The following is a 16371-nucleotide window of genomic DNA, read 5'->3' as shown; positions in this document are numbered from 1 at the left end:
CCGTCCGCTGTGACCCAAGGGCATCGGGGCTAAGACCCAGCTCCAAATCTCCACCTGCCCTAGGCAGCTTGCCCACTGCCTGGGCTTTGTGAGGGCTGCCTGTGCCATCAGACTTGTCGGTTAGAGCAGAGCTGGATCCTCCTGAGCTGGGCTCAGTCCCCAGGATGAGGAAGGGGAGGCCTGCAGCAATATGTAGGGGTACATATGGGGGCCATTCCAAGGCCTCACAGCCCCCTGCACTATGACAAGGACCTGTGGACCCCCTAATTAATCAGTACCCACTCCTCTTCATTGAGGGAAAACTCTCTCATTAATGGAGCATTATGGAAAGTAATGGGATGGAGGTGGCCTGAGCTCTGGTTTGCTGTGATATTCCCCTGCTCTTTTAGTAAAAAACCCAAGGCTGGTTTGTTGATGTGAACAGAACACGCTGGAGTTCTCCCTCCCTGTGACAAGACCCTGGCGGTATTTTTGGAAACAAATCATGAATCCTTACCCAGTGCAAGACTCCTGCCACTGTCTCCGGGAACAGGTCCTCCCGGAGCAGCTGTCTTCTTCCTGCCTGGGCCAGGAGCCGATGTCAGAGAAATTTTCAATACTCGGGGGATGTCAAACACTGGGGGTGGGGAGATGTCATTAGGGTGAAATGTGACAATCGACAGGTGCACTTGGCCCAGTGCCTGGACCTTGATGCTTAGGACTGCCTTGTCTGGCAACCACTAAGACCTCCATTTCAGAGATGAGCAAACTGAGACTCAGTAGAATTCCCATAGAAACTTGGGTTGTACTAGCTGGGGTTGGGGGTTTTAGCAGTAGAGCTCAAGCATTGGGAACTCATTACTCTCTGTGTGATATTCATGCACAGCTGTGGCTGATGTTCATGGGTGCAGCTGTTCCACAGCCACACTGCCCAAGCCTGTCTGATCATGATATTGCCAGGGATACGGCTACCATACAGATTTCAATTTTCCTTGCAACACCAATACAGATCTACTGGGGGCTCAGGAACCTGCATTTTAACACATGACTCCAGAAGGTTCACTGACCCGTGGACTAAACTTGTCTTGCCCACTTACTTGCCTGGGCTGGTGAGGAGAGTGGGCCTATCAGGGGCTCCATGCTCCCTGCTTCCCATTCCTATGGGTCTTTTCACATTTCTCCAGCTCTTGGGCTCTCACAATCTGGCATCATGACATCTAGGCAATCCCTCCACATGCTGCCATCAGACCTATGGGCACCAGAGATTGCAAAGAGACTGGGGAGGGAGTGGCTGGAGAGGTGATTGCTCCTGTTTTCATAGAAAGAGTTTTAGACGTAGGGCAAGCCTTGCTTGAGGTTGCACAGGGGTACTTGTGTTTGTTTGCTCACCTGGCCCAGCACCCACCCCAACTCAGAGCTCTCCCAGCACCTGCTACCATAACCTCACTGTTACCAGAGCTGTCCTGTGGAGAAGGGACAGGGAGCTGAGTGTCCCTAGATGCCTAACTTACATGGCAACTGGGAAGTCTACACAGGACCGTCATAGCCAACCTCAGACCCACACTGGCTTCTGAGCCTTCTCAGCCTAGTCACCTCATTGATTCTCACTGCTTCCACCTTACAGAGGAGGAGATGGGGACTAGAGAGGGATAAGAACTTAACTGGGGTCACGGGGCTGTTCCCTGCTGTACATGGCAATGATCTTTCTCTCCCAGTACGCCCCACGCCAGACCTGAACAGACTTTCTCTGGTGCCATGGTGCATGGCAGGGCCAGCAGGCCTCCCCACCCCTTTCCTGCCTCCCCATCTCCTATTGTCTTCTCCTCCACCTTCTGAACCCCTGGCATGGTTCCCAAGATGGTGTTCCGTGTTCTGGACTCCGTCGTTGAGAGGGGGCAGGTCACATACGCACATATGGAGGTGGCATGATGAACAGGATAGAGGATGACAAAGTATGAGAAGATTATTAATGAAATGGGGGGAAATCATGAGGCCTCCAAGAATCAGTTTCTTATTCAAACTTGCTAACAACCAAGGTCATTACTGTACTGACAGCTTAATTAATGGTGTCATAATTAAGGTCAACCCTCCTCTGACTGAAACTACACTTAGCATGGTAACCACCCTCTCACTGGCCCAGCACATCGAACATGGGAAGCTGGGCTGAAGGAAATTTGCATTGAGTATGAAATACAGAGTTTTGGGTGGTAGGTCTGAAGCAAGTCTCCTGACTCCCTCGACATGTGCTCATTCACTCGCTTACTCTGCCTGGAACTCACATGGCTCCTTTCTCCATTCCTCCAGGGCTTTACTGTAACCAAGTGTAGCTTGCAGATCCCACCCTGACATTCTCTCATCCTTTCCCTGCATCTGTCTGCCCACCTCTGTGTCTGAACTTGGTTGATTGGTTCATTTTCACCACTGGAATGTCAGCTGTACCAGGGCACAAGGGTTGACAGTGTGTTAGTTGCTGCTGTTTCTAGCACATAAAAAAGTGCTGGGCATATAATAATTGTTCAGTAAATCTTCGTTGAATGAATGAATTATGGATCCTGTGTGGGCACTGCCCTAAGCAGTAAGTAGGGCACAAAACCAAGTAAGAAAATAACTTATGCCTTCTGGGATCCTGCAGACCTGTGGGGGAGACCCACGTGAACAGACAGTGTCAATATAAAGTGCCAAGGCCAGCCTAGAAAGATGGCCCAGTGATGGGAGGATCACCACGGACTGCAGCATGCATATACTGTGAATGGGGGTTGCCAGGTGATCAAGGAGGGAAGAACACTCTAGGTGTGCAAATGTTGGGCCACAGATCCAAGTGTTTTGCAGGCATTAGCTTATTTTATCTTCATGGTGGGAGGTGAAGCTAATTATCCCCATTGTTCATACAGTGTTACTGAGTCACCAAATAACATGCCAGGCAAAACCCAGTGAGGGGTAGAGGCTGGACTTGAACTCAGACAGTCCAGCCACAAAGCCCAGCTGTGGTACTCTGCTAGACTGGAGGCTTTTGCTAAAAGTGATTGTGTCTGGCCCAAGCCCCGAGTATGAGAGAAGTGAGAGATGAGACTGGAGGTGTGGACAGGATTCAAGGCAGTGGCTGTCTGAAGTGCTAGGAGGAGGTTCTCCCTGAGGCCTGTGGGCCATGGGGAGTGATTGAGGGTTCTGAGCAGGGAGTGGGCCATGGTTACATTGTTGTATCACAGAGGGAAGCTGGAGAGGAGAGTCTGGGCAGGGCTCTCAACCATTCTTTTCTCATGCCTATAGCAGGGCACACGTGTCTTCAGAGAGCAACAATGTCCCCTTCCCAGGGCCTTGGACCTCTACACCCAACATGGGACAGTCAGGAGAACTACGGGAGAGTCAGGAGCTTGCTGCCTGCAGGTTGGGTGAGGGGGAGTGTGGCTTGTCTCCTATAGGTCTGCTGAGGGCCTTGGCTGAGAACCAGGGTGCTTCTGCGAAGGCCCGGTACGTGGTCGGTAAGGTAGCTCTGTGCCCTGAGCTGAGAAAGGCCCTCTCCACCTCCCATCTGACTCCACTCTAAAGCCAGCTCTGGCCTGGGTTGGTACTGGGTGGCCTGGACAGGGGCCTGCGCTTTCCTGTGAAGCACATTAGCAAAGGTAACAGGTCAGTGCTTAGCCAGGACCAGGATGGGGGGTAGTCCTTGACACAGTGCTTTCCTGCACTTCCTCCTGCCCTCTGGCAGTAGTCCTATGGGGAAGGATCTGCTCTTACTCCCCAGATCCCTCTCTTCACCAGCTCTAAGCTGTCTGTCCTCGGGGGAGGGACCGGGTGCACAGCAGAGGACAGGTAGAAGGGCTGGGGTGGCCAGGCAGACCCCATCATCACTGGTCCTCCCTTTCTGCCACAGTGCAGGCCCTTCTGTTGTCACCAGCTACCTGCTTCTCTATCTCCATCCAGGTCCCGAGACACAGTTCCATCCCTCCTCTCATGCATGCTCTGCCTAGAGCTAGAACGTGTTCATAGCTCAGGCCCTGATCCTCAGCACTGGGGTTGCCTTGTCTGGCAGCACTCGGGGCCTGTGGATGAGACCAGCTTTGTCACTGCCAGCGGGGGCCTAAGAGGCATTGTTTCTGGATGCTAAGTACCCACCAAGGTTTTCCCCTGGATGCCTGGGAATTGGGCAGCCGCTGTTCGCCCCCTGCCCCCCACCCCTTGCCCGCTCACTGGCTTTTGTTCTCTCTTTCTCCTTCCACTCACACCTGCCCTTTGGTCTCTGAGACCCTAGCCCTCCTGGAAGTTCACACTGCGGGAGGATACTTCACTCCAGCTCTGCCATGGTCTTGCTGTGTGACCCGGGGCTAGCCTCTTGCCCTCTCTGGGCCTGTGACCTCATCTGAAGCCAGTGGCAGGGTCAGCTCTTATCAGTTCTTTTATGCTGAAACACACAAGGTGCTGGGGAGAGGGCAGTGGCAGTCAGAAGCAGATGTGAACTATAGATGCTCTGCTCTCTCACTTGTAGTCACCATGGACCCATTGCCCACTCTTCATTCGCTCAACCCCCATGCTAACCAGGCTTTGTGCAGGCCTGATGGATCTGTAACTATCCATGAGCCAGGCCAGGCCCTCCCCACATGGAACTGACAGTCTAGAGAAGGGCCACACAATAAATAAAGCCACAGAGGCCACTACACTCCAATCTTGCCTTACCCTTTCAGGAGAGCTCTCACCGCCACACTTGCCCAGGGTGGTTCCTCTGCCAGGAATGCCCTTTCTCCCCCTCATTGCAGACCTTAAGATCCAACTTATGCCTCTTTTTTGATTCCCCCAGGCAATTGGTCCCCTGCTGAGCTCCTGTATCACTGGTCCTCCCTTTCTGCCACAGTGCAGGCCCTTCTGTTGTCACCAGCTACCTGCTTCTCTATCTCCATCCAGACTGGAGTCTTCCCAGCATCCCTGTGGCCCTGGCCTGGCCAGACACCAAGAACCTTTTGTTTTAATTGCAGTAAAATACATATAACACAAAAATTACCATTTCAACCATTTTTAAGTGTCCAGTTCAGTGACAATTGTGTAACCATCACCACCATCCATCTCCTGAAACTCTGTCCCCATCTAACACTAGCCCCCTCTTCCTTTTCCCCCAGCCCCTGCAACTGTCCTACTTCTGTGCCTGGGAATTTGACTCCTCCTGGTCCTCATATGAGTGGGATCACAGTATTTGTCCCTCTGTGAATGACTTATTTCACTGAGCATAATATCTTTAATGGTGTAGCAGGTGTCATAATTTCCTTTATTTATAAAGCTGAATAGTTTTCCATTGTTGTATGAACCACATACGGTTTGCCTATTCATCTGTCCATGGGCACTTGGGTTACTTCCACTTTTTGGATACTGTGAATCATGCTGCCATGAACATGGGTATGTAACTATCTCTTCAAGTATCTGCTCTCAGTTCCTTTGGATATATACCCAGAAGTGGGATTTGGGGGCAATATGGTAGGCCTATGTTTAATTTTTTGAGAAGCCACCATACTATTTTCCTCACAAGCAGCATCATTTTACATTCCCACCAGTAGTGCACAGGGTTTCAATTTCTATACATCTTTGCTGACACTTACCATTTTGTTTTTGGGTTGTTGTGTGTGTTTTTTTGTTTGTTTGTTTGTTTCACAATTGCAGTCCTCCTGGTGTGAAGTGGCACCCATTGTGACTTTATTTCTTCAGGATAAGTGGTAAAGTTCAGCCTCCCTCTCTCCCAGTGGAGCACTCAGCCCAAGGTCCTCTGGCAGTGACTCTGGAGGGGGTGCCCAACCATGCTCCACTGTCAGAATTCCTGTCCCAGGGCAGGGGTAAGGGGCAAAGGCAGGCTCGGGGCTCCCAACCCAGAACCCAGTTCTCCAGGACATAAGTAGCCCATGGAGTTGGGTGCTTGGAGGTACCTGGCACGCAGTAGGTGCAAAAAAAATTTCAACCACACAAGTAATACCTGCTTCCATCTTTGTTGTTGTTCTTTATTCATATAACTGAAAGAGAATTTATTCACATGGCATAGAAATGTCTGCAAACAGTACAAGGTCACCTCCCCCTTCCTCTTCCCAGAGGCCACTTCTGTGTGCAGTTTCTCTGGGTCCTTCTGGAGCTGCCCTGTTCATGTACATAGTGCTTTATTACACAAGCGCCTCAGCCACCAGCCAGTTTTATTTCCAATCACTGCTTTACAGTTATGGATTTGAGACAAAGCTCCATTTGAGGGACATAATGACCAACTGGCCTGAGAGGGGACTGCCTCCCTAAGGTGGGAAGCTGTGACCCATTGTTTGCAGTAGGGTCTCCAAGAAGGACGCAGGGCCATGGCAGGAGAAGGGAGCTGATGGGACTGATTCTAGAGTGTCCCAAGATGAAGATCCCACCAGGCCTCCTAAGAGCCTATTTTTGCAGCTTTGCCATTGTCACCTTGGCTGGCTCTTTGTCCAGATCAATCATGAGGCATCCAAGACTGAGGCCTGTTGGGCACATAATTTAGTACCTGTTAGGTGCTGGGCCTATGCTGGATCCTGGGAAATAGCAGCTCCTGCCCAGGGGAGACACACGCAGGTGCAGCGGCCAGTGTGGGGAGCAGAGGGTATGTGCTGAGGGCTTTCAGAGTGGCCACACTGTCCCCTCCGGGCCATTGGAGACGTGAGCAGGCATGCTGGGGGGGATTCAAGGACAGGTGTCTGATTGGCAGGAGCCAGGAAAGCTAACACCCTTCAGTGTGGGGGACAGGCCAAGAAATTGTGAATATCTCACCAGATATTCATGGAGGTGAAAATCCATGTGTAGTTATCTGAGCCTGGGACCTCACTCCATTTGACATCTAAAGCACAGAATGTATCTCACATGATTTTAATATACAGTGAGTTTCCCAGGAACGCAGCTGTCCTCTCTGACGTTGAGGGAAGGTTAGACTTCGACATGTTCAGAGCTCTGCCAAGAGCTGTCACTGTTCAGAGCATCGAGTTACTGAGGGCACTGTACCTTGTGGCACCCAGGTCGCAAGATGTTATCATTGGGGAAAATGGAGTAAAATGTGCACACGGTTTCTCCATGTTATTTTTAACAGCTACAGGTGAATCTACAGTTACCTCAAAATAAAAAGTTTAATTTTTTAAAAAAAGCCAGGGGCAGGTGTTGGTCTGATGGGCTAGACTCCTGGTGACTGTGGGAGAGAAAGGCTAGTGACCTCCACCCCCAATCTCAGTCCCTCCATGGAATGCCTGTGTGGTCACCAACCTCAGCTGCCTCCCCTCGAGACCTTTTGACCCTTTCACCCCTTATCAAGGCTAAACTCTACCAGGGATACCTGGACAAGCCTCCTCCCCCAAGAAAGGCAGCATGAGTGTCCCTTTTACTGCCCGCTGTGGCCTGGTCGGCCCCAGTGATGAGTTAGAAAGCCTGGAGCAGGGTCCTGTCCACTCTCCCAGAGCCCCTGCTGGAGCCAGGTCCCAGTCCCACCCTGGGCCCCTCTGGTGGGCCTACCTGCTCCCTGTGCTCAGTGACCTTCTCACCCAGCCTCGGCCTTACAGTCCCCATTCTCTGCCTCTCACCCAGCAGGCAGAGAACAGACACAAATTGAACATTCCTTCAAATGCCATTTTGAAGACAAAAATGAAAACCAGCCAACTAAAACTAAAAGGTTAAGTGAAGCAAACACTTTTGATGAGTTTGTCATCCTGCAAATTAACTCTTCAGTGAATTGGCTTTTGGCAAACTGGCTCATCACAGATTGTAGGAGAGACTGGGGTAGTGAGATCAAAGCTAGACTGGGCTCTGTGTCAGCTTGGACCTTGAGGGCCAGGACCACTAGACAGAGCCCTTCCCTTCTCTATTTATCTGATTTCCTGGGAATGAGAAGGAACTGGGTCTGGATTAGAAAAACTTGGAATCTCCCCCGTTTCCAGTCACACCTGATCTTATTGAACCCTGGCCTAACCTCAGAGGGACGAATTCTCCTGATTATGAAAGGGTCCCATCACACTGGCCCCTCAGCTCAGCAAGCAGCCAATCTGAGGTGGTTAATTACAGGAAGTTTTATTGGCTGCTTTGCTTTCACTTCTCATCAAGATGGTCCCGGAGGGAAAGTTTGCTTTTTTTAAAATCCTCCCCCAAGGACATGGAGGGAGGGAGGAAGAAAGGGAGGGAGGGAGGGAGGGAGGGAGGGAGGAAGAGAGAGAGAGAGAGAGAGAGAGAGAGAGAGAGAGAGAGAGAGAGAGAGAGGAGAAAGGGAAAGAAAGGGAGAGAAAGAAACATCAATATGAGAGAGAAACATCGATTGGGTGCCATCCACACGTGCACGGACCAGGGATGGAACCAGCAACCCCTTAGTGCACAGGATGATGCTCAACCAACTGAGCCACTCCGGTCTGGCATGTGGAAACTTTTGCATTTTTAATTTCCAAGATCCTCCCTGAAATGTGCAGCCTGAATGTCACAACCCTCACTAGCCTCAGATGACATAGGCATTTCCCTCACATTTGGTCTTCATTATCAAACAAGAGTGAGAGGTGCTGGCTTCACTTCGCCCAGGAGGGTGGCTGCAGGCACCTCCTGAGTCCTTCAGATCCCTCTTCCTTGGTTGGGTTTCAGTCCCTGACCATCTCAAGGGTTGCTGAGTGATCAGGGAGCCTTGAAGGAGCTCCCTGAGACCAGCAGAGGTGGGGGCCAATGTATTGAGGTAATTGGGATTTTTTCCAGTCCCTCCTCCTGTTGCAGGGTCCTGTCAGCCTCCAAGAAGCTGCTCAGATGGAACCCCTTATCTGCCACCTGGTGGCTGTGTGAGTTGGGACAGATGACTTACCCTCAGATTCCTTGTCTGTAAAATGGGGCCAATAATTTTAACTTTTCAGGGCGTCCATAAGGATTCAGTGACAAAGCACATGTAGAACCGTAACCTGTAAATATTATCATCTCTTCCTTCCCAATTCTCCCTGCACAGGAATAGGCTTGGAGACATGCTGGGACTGAAGAAACAAGGACACCTAGCAAGGGAAAGAAGCCAGGCGAGGGCTGGGCGAGTAGATTAATCAGAAGCCTTTGGGTTGCAAAGAAACACATCAGAAGGGATTTGAATGGTCCCAATCAGTGAATAGCACAGAGTCGGGCTTTGGTGTGGCTAAGTCAAGGCTCCACATCCTCCCCCAAGGCATGTTCTGGCCTCATCAGAACCCTCACATCCTGCGGTCAGCCCTGGGGCTACTGGCCATTCTTTAAACCATTTCCATGGCCTAGAGGAAGTTGTGTGCCAATTGGCCAGCCCTGTCACTTGGCCACCCCTGGAGCTGGGCAGATGGTGTCTGCCCCACCTGAACCACTACACTAGGAGTTTGTTGGAGAGGAGACAGTGACCTGAGGCTGGAAACAGTCTATTGGGTATGCTTGGGGTTAAAGGGCAGCATTGGCTGAGCTGGCAGCCTCAACTCTGTAGTGGGCAAATGCCCATGGCTGCCACAGCCACAGTTAGGCACCAGGGAGGCAAGCCCATGACCCTGATCCCAGCGCAGAGAATTGACTCTGAGTGTGGGGCCTGTGCTCTGTGGCTGGGAGGAGAGGATTTGTGGCTGGTTGTGTCTGGGTACATACACAGGATCCTGAGGCTTAGGACCCAGCTATCTATCCCCCATAGAGGCCACCATACCTCACTCTTTCTTTGCCAACTGGGATCTATAAACAAGAACCCTTTTTCTTGCTATTTCATATTTCTTCTTTTCCTAGTAGCATATATTTAAAAAAAATAAAAATCCCAGCTGCCTGGAGCAACGTGTGTTACCCAGGAAATTCATCATCTATGTCCAATTGACCTAGCACTGCAAGGTGGGGGCTGTGTTGAGCCTCCCGGTGAGGAAGGGTGCAGGGAGAGGCAGAGGGAGGGTAGTGGAGCAGACCTGTTGGAGCTGTGGCCCCTGAGGCAAGGGTGAGGACACACAGAGATGAACGCAGACAGCACACGGGTGCTCAGACGTAAGTTATTTCTCTGAGAGAGTGAGGGCCACTGATAGCCTAGGATTCTACAGCTGGAGCGAACAGCACCCTCACATTTGTCCATGACACTTCCCAGTTTACAGAGCACCCTGGAGGCAGAACAGGGTTCAGAGGCCCATCTATAGAAGTGGAGACAGGCTTTGGTAGGCATGTAGCTCATCTCAAGGACGCCCTGGGTCTAAGTAGGATTCAGACCTCGGTGTTCTTGGTCTGGGTCCTGGGCCCAGCAATGTGCTCCCTAGACCACGTCGTACTCTCTGAGTGCTCTCTCTCCTGTTCTCAGGTCTGCCATCTCCTCCTGGACCCTGTGGGTGAGGCTTCGGGCAACCCCAGGGCCTGTGGGCTAGGCAGATCCTGCTCTGACCACACACACAGGTCCTCCACCTCAGCAGCTTTCCCAAGTTGGGCTGTGCTTATGACTTTACCTCTGTCCTGCCCTTGTTCCTTAGACATTCCCTTGGCCTGTCATCAGGCCTCAGACAGGTGCCCCTGCTAGGGAGCCCCAGGTCTAGACAGGACACGAACCCAAGGAGGGCAGGGCTCATCCAGGGTCACCCAGTCCATCAGTGAAAAGCCAGGGCATGAAGTCAGGCTTGGGGATGGCAGGACTGCTTACCCTCTCTCCTAGGGCCACATCTGTCTCATCACTGGCATTGCACACATATCAGGGCACACGGTCTCTGGGCCAGGCACTGCCCCCTCCCTACAGCCACAGCCCCCTTTTTCTCTGGTCAACGTGCCCATCTTGTATCCACCTCCCAGCCTTTGTCCTTTTAGTTCCAGCTTTCCCACCAGATTGTAACCAGTCTGGGTCCTCATGGCCCACTGCTGGGTGTCCAGGCCTGGAGCAATGCCTGGAGACAGTAGCTGTTCCACAATTATCTCTCTACTGACTAAGGGACCAGAGACCCTGGGGTGCTTCACAGAGGAGGTGGCACTTGAGCCAGGTTTTAGTGAGAGACCAGAGTCTGGCACAGAGCAGCCCTCACTGTTTTCTGGATAGCTGAAAGGTGTCCCACTTTGTCTCCTTCATCCTGAAGTGTGTTTTCTGCCTCTCTTTCATCCAGAAAGCCCTGGCAAGAGGGCAGGCACCTTGTACCAGCCTGGGCTGGGAGAGGGGGGCATGATGGGGAAAACCAGAGATAGTCTGATGGAGAAGCCACAGAAGCTAATGGAGCAGAATGATTAGGGTGCCCACTGAGGGCTGGCCCAAGGCTAGGGAGCTGGTGGGAAGAAGGAAAGCATTAAAAGGGTCACAGACCGTGCCCAAGTGTCTGGCTTAAGGGTCTGGTGGGTGGCAGTGCTGTCCCTGAGAAGGGCCCCCATGTGTTGGCTGCTGATGCAGGGGAAGGTCTGAGGGACATCTACGGAGGAGCTGGGCAGCACCCAGCTCAGTATTCTGTAGATTGGGGTGGGGAGAGGTCAGAGGCTGGAATGAACACCCCACTCTCATACTCAGCCTTGTTTAGCTAGCCAAGGGCAGACTCTTCCTGCTGCTGCTGCTGCAGCCACTGCCCACCCTGTGGGACAAGGGCACCTGAGGCCTCTGCCAGAGCTGCAGCCATCTGCTTGAAGAGAACTCCATGTCCCAAGGAGGCCAGACACATGGGAAGAAAGCATGCAGTGATGGCATCTTGCAGCCCCTGAAATAGAAGCCCCTCCGCCCCCAATCTATAGCCTTCAGGTTGAGCTTCTTTCCTCTCCAACTCCTTTCTCTTATGAATAGGGATGGTAGGGTTAGGGCTCCCCATTTTTCCAGAGATTACTACAGCCCTAGATCCAAGGGCTGGGAGTCCCCAAGAACTCTGCCTCCCCTGCTAAGGCTTCAGGCCCTGCTGCTGCCCTCAAGAAAGTGTCCCTGGCATACATCTTGGATCTGCCTCCTATTCCTGCAGACTGGGGCTCCTCATCAGCTGTACAAACTTGGCTCCCCTTCTTTTCCCTCTTACCATACCCACTCTCCACTCCAATCTAGCCTGCAGTAAAGGACAGTATCCAGGGGCCCTCACTAGCTATGTGACTGGGCACAAGTCCCTTCCCTTCTCTGTGTCCAGCTCACTCCTCTGCAAGGTAGCAGTTATAGCATTACCTGCCCCAGTGTGATTGGAAGGATAAAAACCACATGTCCAGCACCTACATACAGTGTTTTAAACTTTCATATAACTAAAATAAATCAACACACTGAGGTAGGGCCCTGGCTGGTTTGAAGAAAGGGGTGACAAATCTAAATGAAAGCGCTTGTTAGTTAAACCTATTCCACTGAGAGTCCCTCCCAAATAAGATGAACCCAAACAGGCCCATACTATGACACATGATATTAAAAGGCCAAAGGTTAAAGACAAAGAATCTTCAAAATAGCAAGAGAAAAGCACTTGGTTACCTACAAGGGGTCCTATATGATTGTTAACTGATTATTCAAGAGAAACTTTGTAGGCCAGAAGAAAATAGCAGAAAATATTTGAAGTGATAAATGATGAAAGGCAAAACCTACAACCAAGATTACTCTACCTAGCAAGGCTATCAAAGGAGAGATAGAGAGCTTCCCAGATAGGAAAATAATGAAAGGAATTCATTGCCACTAAACCAGTATTACCAGAAAATTTAAAGGATTTTCTTTAAGTAGAAAAGAAAAGAGCAAAAATATGGATGAAAAAAATGCAGGAAAGATAAAAACTCTCACTGACAAAGGCAAACAGTAAAAGCAGTGGATCAACCAATTATAAAACTACTACAAAGGTTAAAAGACAAAGGTGGGGCCCTCGCCTGTTTTGCTCAGTGGTTAGAGTGTTGGCCTGCAGACCAAAGGGTTGTGGGTTCAATTCCCAGATAAGGGCACATATCTCAATTGCAGATTCAATCCCTGGCCCTGGTCAGGGTGCTAACGGGATGCAACCAATTGATGTGTCTCTCTCTATCTCTCCCCTTCCCCTTCCTTTCCACTCTCTCTAAAAAATCAGTGGAAAAAATATTCTCACTCCTCGGGTGAGGATTTTTTTAAAAAGACAAATATAGGAAGAACATGTATAATTATAACAATAGATTAAGAGATACATACAAATACACACAAAAGAATGACATAAATGGTGGAGAAGGTAGATTTTAGAACATGTTCACACTTAAAACAACCATCAACTTAGACTGCTATAAACATAGCATGGTATATCTGAAGCTCATAATACTATAACAGATATCCTATATAATAGAAGGCTTATATGCAAATAGACCGAACAGTGGAACAACCAGAACAACCAAACAACCAGTTGCTATGACATGCGCTGACCACCAGGGGGCGTGCGCAGAACATGGCAGGCATCGGCCACGGTGGGATGGTAGAGCAGATGAGCAGGGTTGCCAGACAAGGCAGGGCATCAGTTGCTGTAATTGGGGCGAGCCTCTGGTGGTTACTGAAAATTCTTTGCTCCTGTGTGCCACAGTCCCACCCGACGCTTGCACCTGCTGCCAGTGCTGGAGCCACTGCTCACACCTGCTGCCAGTCCCTGGCACTGGTTCCAATTGCTCAGTGCCAGAAACAGGTGCGAGCAGTAGCTGCTGGCTCTGATCACCCCTGAGGGCTCTTCCACCTCCCCCTGCTCCTGAAGGGCGATCAGGGCAGCAGCCGCTTCTTGCAGGTACTGATAGCCTCAGCCTTACTCACACCTGCTGCTGGCGCTGGCCCCAATTGTTCCATGCCTTCAGCGGGTGCAAGCAGGGCCAGAGCTGTCAGTGTGTGGGAGCAGGGCTGCCGACAGACAGGGACCTGGGAGCCATGGCAGGAAGGTCCAGGCAGGCGCATGGAGGATGGGCCAAACCTGCCCCTGTGCCTACTGCAGCCTCACAGCCCACAGTTTCTTTTTTTTTCTACATATTTTTTTATTAAGGTATTATATGTTTACATATCTTACCATTGCCCCCCCACCCCACTCCCATACATGCCCTCACCCCCCAATGTTTTGCATCTGTTGGTTATTCTTATATGCATGCATATAAGTCCTTCAGTTGATCTCTTATTTCCCCCACCTCTCCCTAACCTTCCCGCTATAATTTGACAATCTGTTTGATGCTTTACTGCCTCTGTATCTATCTTTTTGTTCATCAGTTTATAATGTTTTTCATTATCCCCAAAGGGGTGAGATCATATGGTATTTTTCTTTCATTGACTGGCTTATTACACTTAGCATAATGTTCTCTAATTCCATCCAGGTACCTACAAATGGTAATAATTCCTTCTTTTTATGGCAGCATAGTATTCCATTGTGTAGATGTACCATAGTTTTCTGATCCAGTCATCTGCTGACGGGCACCTAGGCTGTTTCCAAATCTTAGCTATGATAAATTGTGCTGCTATGAACATAGGGGTGCATATATCCTTTCTGATTGGTATTTCTGGTTTCTTAGGATATATTCCTAGGAGTGGGATTACTGGGTCAAATGAGAGTTCCATTTTCAGTTTTTTGAGGAAACTCCATACTGTTCTCCACAATGGCTGCACCAGTCTGCATTCCCACCAACAGTGCACGAGGGTTCCCTTTTCTCCGCATCCTCGCCAACACTTGTCGTTTGTTGATTTGTTGATGATAGCCGTTCTGACAGGTGTGAGATGGTATCTCATTGTTGTTTTGATTTGCATCTCTTGGATAATTAGTGACTTTGAGCATGTTTTCATGTGTCTCTTGGCCTTCCTTCTGTCTTCTTTTGAAAAGGTTCTATTTAGGTCCGTTGCCCATTTTTTTATTGGATCATTTATCTTCCTTTTATTAAGTTGTATAAGCTGCCTGTTGATGTTGGAGATTAAACCTTTATCAGTGATAACATTTGCAAATATGTTCTCCCATACAGTGGGGTTTCTTGTTGTTTTGTTGATGGTTTCTTTTGCTGTGAAAAAGCTTTTTATTTTGATGTAGCCCCATTTGTTTATTTTCTCTTTGGCTTCCGTTGCCCTAGGGGCAGTATCAGTGAAGAAGTTCTTTCGGCATATGTCTGAGATTTTGCTGCCTGTGGATTCCTCTAGTATTTTTATGGTTTCCCGTCTTATATTTAAGTCCTGTGTCCATTTTGAGTTTATTTTTGTGTATGGTGTAAGCTGGTGATCTAGTTTCAGTTTTTTGCATGTATCTGTCCAATTTTCCCAACACCATTTATTGAAGAGACTGTCTTGACTCCATTGTATGTTCATGCCTCCTTTGTCAAATATTAATTGTGCATAGTGGTTTGGGTCAATATCTGGATTCTCTATTCTATTCCATTGATCTATACGTCTGTTCTTGTGCAAGTACCAGGCTGTTTTGAGGACAGTGGCTTTGTAATACAGCTTGAAGTCTGGTATTGAGATCCCTCCTACTTTATTCTTTTTTCTCAGGATTGCTGTGGCTATTCGGGGTCTTTTTTTATTCCAGATGAATTTTTGGAGAGTTCTTTCTAGGTCTGTGAAATATGCCATTGGCATTTTAATGGGGAGTGCATTGAATCTATAGATTGCTTTGGGTAGTATGGACATTTTAATGATGTTGATTCTTCCAATCTATGAACATGGTATGTTCTTCCATCTGTTTATGTCTTCCTCTATCTCTTTTTTCAGTGTCCTGTAGTTTTCCGCGTATAGGTCTTTTAACTCCTTGGTTAGGTTTATTCCTAAGTATCTTAATTTTTTTGGTGTGAGGGTAAATGGGATTGCTTTTTTAGTCTCTCTTTCTGTAAGTTCACTATTGGTGTATAGAAATGCCATAGATTTCTTGGCATTAATTTTGTATCCTGCTACATTGCCTAATTCATTTATTAAGTCTGTTAGTTTTTTGATGGAGTCTTTCGGGTTTTTTATGTGCAATATCATGTCATCTGCAAATAAGGACAGCTTTACTTCTTCTTTTCCAATTTGGATACCTTTTATTTCTTCTTCTTGTCTAATCACAATGGCTAATACTTCCAGTACTATGTCAAACAGGAGTGGTGAGAGTGGGCATCCCTGTCTTGTTCCTGTTCTTAGGGGAAATGGTTTTAGTTTTTGCCCATTGAGTATGATGTTAGCTGTGGGTTTATCATACATAGCTTTTATTATGTTGAGGTATGATCCTTCTATTCCCACCTTGCTGAGAGTTTTTATCAAGAAAGGGTGTTGGATTTTGTCAAATGCTTTTTCTGCATCAACTGATATGACTATGTGATTTTTATCTCTCAATTTATGTGATGTATCACATTTATTGATTTGTGGATATTGTGCCACCCTTGCATTCCTGGGATAAACCCTACTTGGTCATGGTGTATGATCTTTCTGAGGTACTGCTGGATCCGATTTGCTAGAATTTTGTTGAGGATTTTGGCATCTATGTTCATGAGGGATATTGGCCTGCAATTCTCCTTCATTGTGTTGTCTCTATCTGATTTTGGTATTAGGGTGATGCTGGCTTCATAGAAGGA

General features: G+C 49.0%; 1 protein-coding gene across 14 annotated transcripts in view; it reads left to right on the top strand.

The window, feature by feature from the left end:
* IQSEC1 (IQ motif and Sec7 domain ArfGEF 1) overlaps positions 1-16371 on the top strand; it is a 438538-nt gene that overhangs the window by 226022 nt on the left and 196145 nt on the right. The window lies entirely within an intron of this gene.

Source organism: Plecotus auritus, assembly GCF_963455305.1.
Source record: "Plecotus auritus genome assembly, chromosome: 2".
Classification (NCBI taxonomy): Eukaryota; Metazoa; Chordata; class Mammalia; order Chiroptera; family Vespertilionidae; genus Plecotus; species Plecotus auritus.
The sequence above is the reverse complement of the archived record's forward strand: the minus strand, read 5'-3'. Positions and strand labels throughout refer to the sequence as shown.